General features: G+C 41.6%; 1 protein-coding gene across 2 annotated transcripts in view; it reads right to left on the reverse strand.

The window, feature by feature from the left end:
* Positions 1-5,182, reverse strand: part of LOC140064020 (galactoside alpha-(1,2)-fucosyltransferase 2-like) — a 152,753-nt gene extending 147,571 nt beyond the window's left edge. Inside the window, exons 1-2 of one of the 2 annotated variants that reach the window (XM_072110404.1) lie at positions 4,992-5,182; positions 4,418-4,504 (exon numbers count right to left, since the gene is read on the reverse strand). The gene's annotated coding sequence lies outside the window, so the exon portion shown is untranslated. The remainder of the gene's footprint in view (positions 1-4,417; positions 4,505-4,991) is intronic. The other variant, XM_072110403.1, reaches the window with a different exon arrangement.
* Between the last annotated feature and the right edge of the window lie 6,019 nt (positions 5,183-11,201).

Here is an 11,201-nt window from a genome sequence, read left to right on the forward strand (position 1 = left end):
CCTATACTCCCATTAGTGATCACATAATATATTGTATGTAATGGTTTATTATGGATTCTATTATCAGAAGATAATCTGATAAAATAAATGAGGTCAACTCATGACATATTACACCATGCCATCATTTGTTACACTAGGTCAAAATGCAGAAAAAGTTTGTGAAGAATTGTGCTATCCAATTGGTTTAAAGGAAACCTACCAGCATGGATCTACCTATTAAGGTACATTCGTCGGAAGGTTAATATAATCTATAGTAGGATAGCCCTTGTGATGGCTAATCCTTTAGATCCCCCCCTCAAATCTTTTATAATTTTTAAATGCCCTTATATGTAAATTTACTTAACAGGCTACTGAGACGTGGCGTTGCCGAAGCCGAGGCTACACAGCGGAACTACTCCAAGCCCCAGTAGCCTCTTGCAATCCACCTACCAATCCATCTACGAGGAGCTAGGTGCACTCGTCTGCGAAGCCGGAGCTATTGAGCATGCACAGAACCCTGCTTTGGACAATTGGTAGGTGGATCGCAAGAGGCTACTAGTCTGTGGAGTAACCAAGCTGTGTAGCCTCAGCTCTGGCTACTCCACTCCCCAGTAGCCTCTTTAGTAAATTTGCATATTAGGGCATTTAAAAATTATAAAAGATTTGGGGGACTAAAGGATTAGCCATAACAAGGGCTATTCTACTATAGATCATATGAAACTGCCACCGGATCTACCTTAATAGGTAGATCCATGGTGGCAGGTTTCTTTTAACTTTGGTGCCACCACTGAGGGTGTTTTCCCTGTCTGTTTTTCAGCCTTGTATCCTTAGACAGGGATCAGGTTTTTGCTGTGGAGAGATCTCAAGGCTGCTACCTCTTGATGTGGTCTTGGTGCTTGTCCAGTGAGCACAGAGATACTGAAGCCTGACACAGAGGAAACCTGAAAGCAAATGGTCAGGGTCAGTCCAATTTCAAAGCAGGCACACACAAGCAATGTCAGGCAACAGGTTCAAGCCAGGCAATAAGCCAGGGTTGTATACAGAGGAATACAGATCAGTAGCAAAGTCACATAACAAGCCAATAATCAAAGACGAGGAGTCAAAAGATTTGTACGTTTTGTACAGCTGGACTACTACTGACTTCTAAATCCCAAATCACAGCTTTGACTCCTGTGGGAGAAATCATATTTTTCTCTAGATGCCATCTTGTTCACTGTCAGCTATCTCAGACATCCTCTGCCTAGAGATAATGGGGGTCATTTAATAAGGGCCCGATTCGCGTTCTCCCAACGTGTTACCCGAATATTTCCGATTTGCGCTGATTTCCCCTGAATTGCCCCAGGATTTTGGCGCACGCTATCGGATTGTGGCGCATCGGCGCTGGCATGCACGCAATGGAAATCGGGGGGCGTGGCCGAACGAAAACCTGACGGATTCGGAAAAAAACGCCACATTTTTTTAACAAAAATCTGTCGCGGAGCTTGCACTTACCTTCACTCAGCCCGGCTCGGTGAACTCCAGCGCAGCAGCGCCACCTGGTGGATGGTGGAGGAACTACCTTAATGAATCCCGTTCAGACCCGAATCCAGCGCAGAGAACGCGCCGCTGCATCGCAAATGGACCGGGTATGTCATTGATGCTGTTTTCCTTCTTCTCTGCAGCCCCTGCTTATCTTGTTTTGAATAGTGGGGAGCCTTCACAGTACATTTAGTGATAAGGTCCTGTTCCCTTGAGAACAGGTTTTTTAGAAGGAACAAAACCTAGAGTTCACTTGGAAAAAGAACTAAATGCGGGTTTCTGGGAGTTGCTCAAAGTATATTCAAGCTAACCTATAATATTTCAGTATTTTATCACATTTTCATGGCCTTTACAAAGCATTTCTGTTTTGTATATACACAACTGCGCACTCGGAATAAAGTGTGATTGGGTGCAGGTTATGACCTGTATGTGTCTTTCTGTTCATTCATCCCAGCACTGGGAACAACTGGGAACCTATATATTCTGGAAATCCCTTACAACTGAGGAAGGGTTGTTGGAGCCCTATGTAAAATCTATAACAACTCCACAGCTTGTTTAAATTATACCTGCCATGTGGATGCAGTATTGTGCACCAAGCACACTTACATGCAAATCTATGTCCCCTAATACAGGATCCATTATTTCTTTATCTTCTATTGGTTTTGAAGAAAATTGTCACAGGAGCACTTCTGGCTTTGTCTTTTGCTAATTATGCATGATTATATGATGAAACTGCCTGCTCTCCCCATCCAGAGAGCCAGTGATGTCAGATGGGGCCTCTGTGACGTAGGCAGGAGCCCTAGAGACTAATTTGCATAATTTTAAAAGATTATTTTCTCCAAAACTAGGCCATAAAAAGATAAAAGAAGAATGAATCCTGTAGGGATTAGGGGGCAGACACAAGTGTGTCTTACTAGTTACTATAGAAATGTTTTTCCTCTGATTTGTAGAGGAACTGCACTATTGTTTGCTCTGAGATTCTCCAATATTTTTCCATTTCTGAATTCAGTGTGGCATTTATTGCTGTACTGTGGAATTTTATCCCCCAGATTAGGGTATGCCATTTTAGGCATAGAGAGTGCAATATCCCATTCTTTGTCCGTTAGTGGACCAAGATTGTTTTCCCAACATGCCCTTGCCAGGTGGGTAGTTGAAGTGGGTAAATAGTAATTCACAATATAGGCAGGATATAAGGGTCCCACCCCCCCGATGAAAGAATCTACACAGTTGTGCAGTTTTTGAAAAAAAGTGACATGGTATCTAAAGCAGGGATTGTACAGGATTTTGGGTAGGAGAACCATATCAACCAAATTCACATGGGAGGGAGAGAAAGGTAAAGTTTTGACCATAGCCAGTCTAAGGGACCCATTTCCAAAGGGGGCCACTAGGGATGCAGATGATGAGAGGGAAGTAGGAGAGAGAGAAGAAAGCTAGTCAACCATCTTGCAAGGTGTCACAGAGTACAATGCCCAAAGGAGTCGGCAAACTTCCTGGGGTCACGAAGCAAGACAGTGGCATTCCTCGGATTACCGGCCTCTGTAACAACTGCAGGTCAGAGACCACCCCAGCCAAGCAAGCGAGCTTGTCTTCCAGTCCCCAAGTTCATAGTGGCTCGGCTTAGAAAAAAACAAAGTTCTCTTAACTTTTTCGGTCACAAGGGTCAAATAAGTCTGCTGCACATCGCAACAGTTATGCAGGCGCTATTCTATAGGTCCACACACATATTTTAGTTCTGACTGTAGTGTGGCTAGCTCTGCTGCGGTCTCACTGGATGCAAAGTCTCTCTAGAAGTCATGTATGGCTTGAGACATAGTTCCCCTGACAAAGGCCTTAGAGGTGTCCCAACTGTCCAGCACACAATCATCTGGGCAGTGGTTGTAAAAAGAGGTGGACCATTGTTCAGAGATGTAAGCAGGACGGGGAAGATCCATCCCAGACTGTATTAAAATCTCATACCCATATTACTGGGATTCCCAGAGGGGTAACATAAAATAAAGAAGAAGTACCTGAAGTGCGGGGAAGCATAAATACTAGCAAAAATCAATGGAGCACCATGAAAAAGGGTATGCAGAAGACATCAGGGTCAATGACAGCTTCAAGCAAGGTGACAGAAACACATCAGTGAATGATCGGAGCCCATCATTCATTGATTTTTAAGGCAGTACACTCAGTCACCCTCCAGGTGCGTCTCCTACAAACACATAGGGGCACATTTACTTTTAGGGGAAAGTTTAATCCTGTGCTCAGTCCGGATCAGTCAGATATCCTACGACACATCCCCCAATTTCTGTTGCATGAAAGCCACTGCAGCTGCGCCAAAATCCGATCACGTTGGACACAATGCCAGCGCAGTCCCCTGTTAAATACCTGTCACAGCTGTACAAAACCTGAAAGAGTCGGAAAGTCTGACGCAAGTGAGCGTGCGGACCCTTAAATAAGACAAGTGGCTTTACTCTATCTTTCATTCCCCCAACATTCCAGTAAATGATCGCTAGGTTTTCTGTCTCAATACCATCCTAGTAAAAAATATTATAACTAGCAGAGGAACCCCAGGGTGAGGTGAGGCGGTGCTGTAAATGTTGAAAGCACAGGTTTGTTGGGTGCCAGAAACAAAATGAATGTGAACATAGATAACACAACCCTCCCTACCTGACCTCCGCCAAACGAGACAGATTGCTCATAGACTAGAAAAAGACTAATAATATTTTAAGATTCAAATATGGAAAATCACTTTTCAAATATCTAGTTCTCATAACCTGCAATTTTAGGTTTTTTCAAGAAAAGCATCTAGAAACCTTTTGTATCCAGGATCTTACTAAAACATCCACTCAAAATGTCCGGGATAACTCCTCATCTTGGATACAACTGTAAGTAAACACAATGGCTAATTTTCCATTTTGTGAGCCTGAATCACACTTACTTTATGGTGTTCTAAGGATGTTGTTCGTGTTCTGGTCAAATCTACCCCTGTGCAGGCAAACAGGTTGATTTGAATAAATGCCATTCACTGAGGAGGAAGCGGAGCATCTGTAAATGGTAAGCTAGCTGATTCTATATAAACAATCATTGTTATCCTCTCTAAATTATATAGCCCCAAAAAAACAGGTGCGTGAGCATAATGTTTATTATGGGACCTTGTGAAATATCTATTCAAAAGCGGTATTCCAGAAGTGTGCACACAAACATGCTTTAACAAGAAACCTTTTTTGAGGGGGGGAGGTGCAAATGAACTTTTGTTTTGTATGAGCAATGCACCCTTGCAAAAGTTTACAGGATTTCCAGTTACAGGAAATAGATACAATTATTATATTGCCTTGTCATTTAGGGATGTATTACTGCTTTAAATTGCTGTTTTATGTATTTAGAAAAAAAATAGTAAAGTATATCTATGTTTAGTATCCTGGATAGTATCCAGGTGTTTTTATGTCACTAAATGATGCTGTGACCTTAGAAAACCTAAGAGTGGCTTGCTAGCCATTACTAAGCATACTTACAGTCACCTCTCTTATAGCCCTGGGGCAATATATCATGTCCAGTCTGTTCTGTTGGAATAAATAATCCGATTGGAGAAAGTATTGTTGTTCAAGATGTAAGGTAATGATGTTGCCCTCTGTCCTTCATGAAAGGCACCAGCGGCTATATAAAGTGCCTTTTCTTGAAGCAGACTTCCCTCTGTTTCTGTGCATTGTTTATCCACGCCCAGAACTATGAAACTATTACAGAGACAGGGCAGTTCTTATTCGGTTTACACTGCAATTTTAATTTTAGCAAAGCATGTGCAGACAGCTCCCCCTGTCAGACTTCAGGATGTATACCACATGCTTAATAGGATGAGGGTTAGGGAAAACTGCAATCATAGCAATAGATGGGTGGTTGAAAAAATAGGGGTATTAAACTAAATTCACATTACCTAAATCTCACTTTTTAATGCATTTATGTGCTCCCGGTTTTGCATTTTATTTCCTTAGACTCCTTCATCCTAAACTGACAGCAGAACTACAGTTTAGAGCCATTCAGAATATAGCTGCATTGTATTTGTCTATACAGGAGTGCTCAAAAGTCACAGAACACCCCATTATTTCAGAAACAAAAGGAAAAAATACACACTGTAATGGGTGTGGGGGTCCTATCTTTTAGGCTATGTCTGAATGCCATCTTAAGGACCAAGCCACTTTAGGACTTTCAGACCAAACACGATTTTTTACATCTTCCCTGTGTGACTATAAGTGGTTATAGCCTTCAAATGCTTTCACATATGCAGGTAATTTTGAGATTGTTATTTCGTCACACATTGTACTTCAAATGGAAATGGTGGAAAAATTTGGATGATATCAGGCACACAGGCATTTAATATGCCCCCAACCTTCCCATACTAAAAAATAAAATGGAATCCCCCTGTTATCTGGTGGGTCAGTTCTACTATGTTAGGGTGACAATACAGAGGGGTGCTGGAATACATAGCACCACAGTCTACAGATAATAACATGCCCCTTCCTACTCATGCAGAAAAATAGTACGTATGCTACACACAGTGATGTGTATTTTCACTGTCACCACCTAACCCCTGCGCCTAATTTAGCTAATTGCACATTGCAATGAATGAGGAGGAAAATCCACATATTCTGCCATACTGCAGTATGGCAGTATATGATAGGATTGATCAGACAACCTAGGTTGTCTGATCCCCGTGATAGTTGCGACACAAAGAATAAAGTAGACCTGTTATTTGCGGCGCATAGTGAAAGCTGTAAAATCCAAGCCCACAAGAAAACGACGCAAATGTGTTTTTTCACCATTTTCACTGCATTTGAAAATTTTTTCCCGCTTCCCAGTACATGGCATACAATATTAAATATTGTCACTATTAAGTGCAATTTGTTACGCAGAAAATAAGCCATCACATAGCTCTTTATGTGGAAAAATCTAAAAGTTATAGATTTTTGAAGGTGGGGAGTGAAAAATGGAAGTGAAAAAACTAAAAAAAGGCCAAGTCGTTAAGGGGTCAAACACTTTAGCACAGCGGTCCGCAGACTACGTACCACGGGCCACATGCGACCCACAGACCGTTTTTATCCGCGGAACAATCAATGGTGGAGGGGCAGCATAGGGAATAATTAATTATGAGGGGCAGTATAGGAAATAATGGTAGAGGGCAGCATAGGAAATAATTAATGGTGGAGGGACAGCATATGAAATAATTAATGGGGGGGCATATGAATATAATTAATGGTGGAGGGGCAGCATATGAAATAATTATTTGAGCGGGGCAGCATAGGAAGTAATTAATGGTGGAGGGGCAGCATAGCAAATAATTAATAATGGAGGGGCAGCATATGAAATTATTAATGGTGAAGGGACAGCATAGGAAATAATTAATGATGGAGGGGCAGAATAGGGAATAATTAATTATGAGGGGCAGCATAGGAAATAATTAATGGTGGGGGCAGCATAAGAAATAATTGATGGTGGGGGCAGCTAAGGAAGTAATTAATGGTGGGGGCAGCATATGAAATAATTAATGGTGGGGGCAGCATATGGAATAATTAACGGTGGAGGACAGCAAAGGAAATAATTAATCGTCAGGGGGAGCATATGCAATAATTAATTATGAGGGCAGCATATGGACAATTAATGGTGGAGGGGCAGTAAATGGAATAATTAATGGTGGGGGGAAGCATAGGAAATAATTAATGGTGGAGGGGCAGCATAGGAAATAATTAATGGTGGAGTGGCAGCATATGAAATAATTATTGGTGAGGGACAGCATAAGAAATAATTAATGGTGGAGGGGCAGCATAGAAAATGATTAATTATGAGGGGCAGCATATGAGATAATTAATGGTGGAGGGCAGCATAGGAAATAATTAATAGTGGAGGGCAGCATAGGAAATAATTAATGGTGGGGGGCAGCATAGGAAATAATTAATGGTGGAGGGGCAGCATAGGAAATAATTAATGGTGGAGGGGCAGTATAGGGAATAATTATTGGTGGAGGGGCAGCATAGGAAATAATAAATGGTGGAGGGCAGCATAGGAAATAATTGATTATGAGGGGCAGCATAGGAAATAATTAATGGTGAAGGGGCAGCATATGAAATAATTAATGGTGGGGGAGCAGCATATGCAATAATTAATGATGGAGTGTCAGCATATGAAATACCGTATATACTCGAGTATAAGCCGAGACCCCTAATTTTACCACAATAAAAATGGGAAAACCTATTGACTCGAGTATAAGCCGAGGGTGTAGTATACAGCCAGCTAGCCCCCTGTAGTATACAACCAGCCAGCCCCTGTAGTATACAGCCTGTCCCAAGTAGTATACAATCAACCTGCCCCCATGAAGTATACAGCCTGCCCCCATGAAGTATACAGCCTGCCCCATGAAGTATACAGCCTGCCCCCATGAAGTATACAGCTTGCCCTCAAAAAGTATACAGCCTGCCCCCAAAAAGTATACAGCCTGCCCCAAAAAGTATACAGCCTGCCCCCAAAAAGTATACAGCCTGCCCCAAAAAGTATACAGCCTGCCCCAAAAAGTATACAGCCTGCCCTCAGTATGCCTAGCGAATAATAAAAAAATAAACTTAATACTCACCCTCCGACGATACTCACCTTTGATGCTTAGTGGCGGCTCCCGGTCCTCGGCGCGGGCTCCCGGTCCTCGGCGGTGGCTCCTGGTCCTCGGCGGCAGCTCCCGATCCTCTGCGGCGGCTTCTCTCTTATATCTTCACGTGCTGGCAGTCGTGTCCATGCGACTTGCCGGCGGGCGCACAGTGTGATGCGCCGGTGTTGCCGCTGATGACGTCAGTAACTAATAGCCGGCACCCCAGTGTAACACCCGCGGTCGGAGTGGGCTCCGATCGTGGGTGTGTAACCCGTTAAATGCCGCGGTCAGCACGACCGCGGCATCTAACATGCCTCTGGGGGTCTTTCCCCCACGATCGGCCCCCCTGAACCGTTTTCAGGGGGTGCCGATCGCTGCTATGGAAGTGCTGGGATCCGATCTGGTCCCCAGCACTGCCTGCAGGCACTGCCAGTAAGATGGCGTCTGTGACGTCATTTTACTGGCATATTGCCAGCCTATGCAAGCGCATAGGCTAACACTGATAATACCCTGCAATACATGATTATTGCAGAGTATTATCATGAACAAGCAATCAGATGATTGCTTGGTCATTTCCCATGGTGGAAAAAGTAAAAAAAATGCTATTCAATAAAAAATTAAATAATAAATCAATAAAATGCCCATAAGCCCCATAACATATAAAGAGACATATAACCCCAAAAAAGTCTAAATCATAACAAAAACCCCACATATATAGTATCACCGCGTCCGTAACAACCCGTAGAATACAAGTAAATCCTTATTGAACCCGTACGATGAACGCCGTTAAAAAAAACTATTGAAAACCCACCAAAAATTAACATTTTTACCTATTCAATCTTACAAAAAATGCCATCAAAAGTGATCAAAAAAACATATGTACTCCATAATGATACTGCTGCAAAGTACAGCATGTCCCGCAAAAAAGAAGCCATCAACCAGCTCCCAAGTCATAAAATTAAAAATGTTATGCCACTTGGAAGACGGCAATGCAAAAATGATAGATTTTTTTCCCACATTGCGGTTTTATTTGACAAATTTAGTAAAATGTAACAAAATATATTCAAGTCTGGTATCCCCGTAATCGTATCGTCCCATAGAATAAAGCTAACATGATTATTAGGCTAAACGGTGAACACGAAAAAAAAAAAAGTAAAAAATCCAGTACAGAATTGATGCTTTTCTACTCATACCCTCAAAAACGAGTTCCTAAATTTTCAACAATTGGTGATACCAACCCCAAAATGGCAACACTGGAAAAAGCATCTCATCCCGCAAAAAAAAATGCCAGCACATGGCCCCAATAACGAAAAAGCGAAAATTTATAGCCTACAAAAGGGACCAAAGAGGAAACTAAAATCCTGGCAGCTGCAGGTCCCTCCTTCCATTCTCCGCCTCGCTGTGCCCCCATAAAACAAGTAACGTCCACATGTGGGGGGTCTCTGTACTCGGGAGAAATTGCTGAACAAATTGTATGGTGGGTTTTCTATTTTTATCTTTTGGAAATGTGTAAATTTTAGGGCTAAATGAGCATATAACCGGAACAATTTGACCAATCTAAATTTCACCTCCATTTTGATTCAATTACTATGAAGATCTCAAGGGGTAAACAATCTTCCTAAAAGCTGTTTCTGATAGTTTGAGGGGTGCAGATTTGAAAATGGGTTGATTATATACGGGGGTTTTGATACTAAATATGTAACATTTCATTCAAAACTGTATTTATCCACAAAAGAGTAAATTCTGAAAATACGGAAAATCGCTATTCGATTTGTAAGCCGAGCGACATCAAAATATATTATCCAGACATTTCAAAAATTATGAAAATGTAAAGTAGACACATGGGAAATGTTATGCAGCAACTTATTTAGGTGGTAAATCTATCTACCTGAAAATGTAATTATTTTGAATTTCAAAAAAGTGAGATTTTTCAAAAAATTCATCATTTTTTCTTTTTTTGGAAAATAAACGCAAAACTTATCAGCCAACATTTACCACTAAAATGAAGTACAACATGTGGGGAAAAAACTATCTCAGAATCGCTTTGATAAGTAACAGTGTTCAAAAGTTATAACCATATAAATTGATGCAAGTCAGAATCCAAAAAATGGGGCTGAGCCTTAAGCTGTAAAATGGCTGCATCCTTAAGGGGTTAATATATCCTTAGGGGCATTCACCATACCATAAAAAATATGTTATCTTTATATATCCTTATATATTTTTAAAATATTTTTACAACTTTACTGAATAAAAACTAATATAGACAAAATCTCATTGGTTTTCAGTGTCGCCATCTTTTAGGAAACATTACTTTCATGTATTTTGGTTGACAGAGCTGGTTTAGAGCTTTTTTACGCTTTGAGTTGTTCTTTTTGCTGGTACCATTTTGGTGAATGTAACATTTTTTTGATAATTTTCTGAAACATTTTTGTGCAGGGATTTTATGAAAAAGACCTTATTAAGTGGATCCACAAGCAAAGAAACAGCAGGACCGGCACCACCCTATCCGCACGGCCAGAGCTCTGACCTAGTGGCAACTGTGTGTGTGAACTGGCGTCAAGACAGCTATTCCACGGAGGTGCACATGTAATGACGATACAAGTCAAGCGATCCCACGAAGAGCAAAGACATGGCACTCACCGGTACAAATAACATAGGTAGCTTTATTCGGAAGAACACAGGAAAGGGGCAATGCACGCCACAACTAGGCGACGGGCCATTTCACGCTCAAGTGCTTCCTCAAGCCTCAGACCTTGCGAGACCTCAGGGTCCGGGTAAAATACCCGCCCCCGGCTCGCGTGGCCTTGGCGACAGTAAACATTGCAATCTTAAAAACATATAACGTGTGTCTAGAGTGCACCTGGGTTATATTGCACTAAGACACATACTTAGTGGGATTTTACATTAAAATGATATCTCAAACAGACACAAATGTAAAAAAAAGTTTCAGCTAAGCATCATTTAGAGGATGTTGGGTCAAGGAATGGAGAACATTAGATGCATATAATTATCCAACATTTGCGACGAAGATAAACCTAAAGGGAAGGTAGGTAATTAGTTAGAGACAGCGAGAGCGACGGGAGGACATGGGCCAAGG

The sequence above is a fragment of the Engystomops pustulosus genome, chromosome 6 (genome assembly GCF_040894005.1).
Source record: "Engystomops pustulosus chromosome 6, aEngPut4.maternal, whole genome shotgun sequence".
Classification (NCBI taxonomy): domain Eukaryota; kingdom Metazoa; phylum Chordata; class Amphibia; order Anura; family Leptodactylidae; genus Engystomops; species Engystomops pustulosus.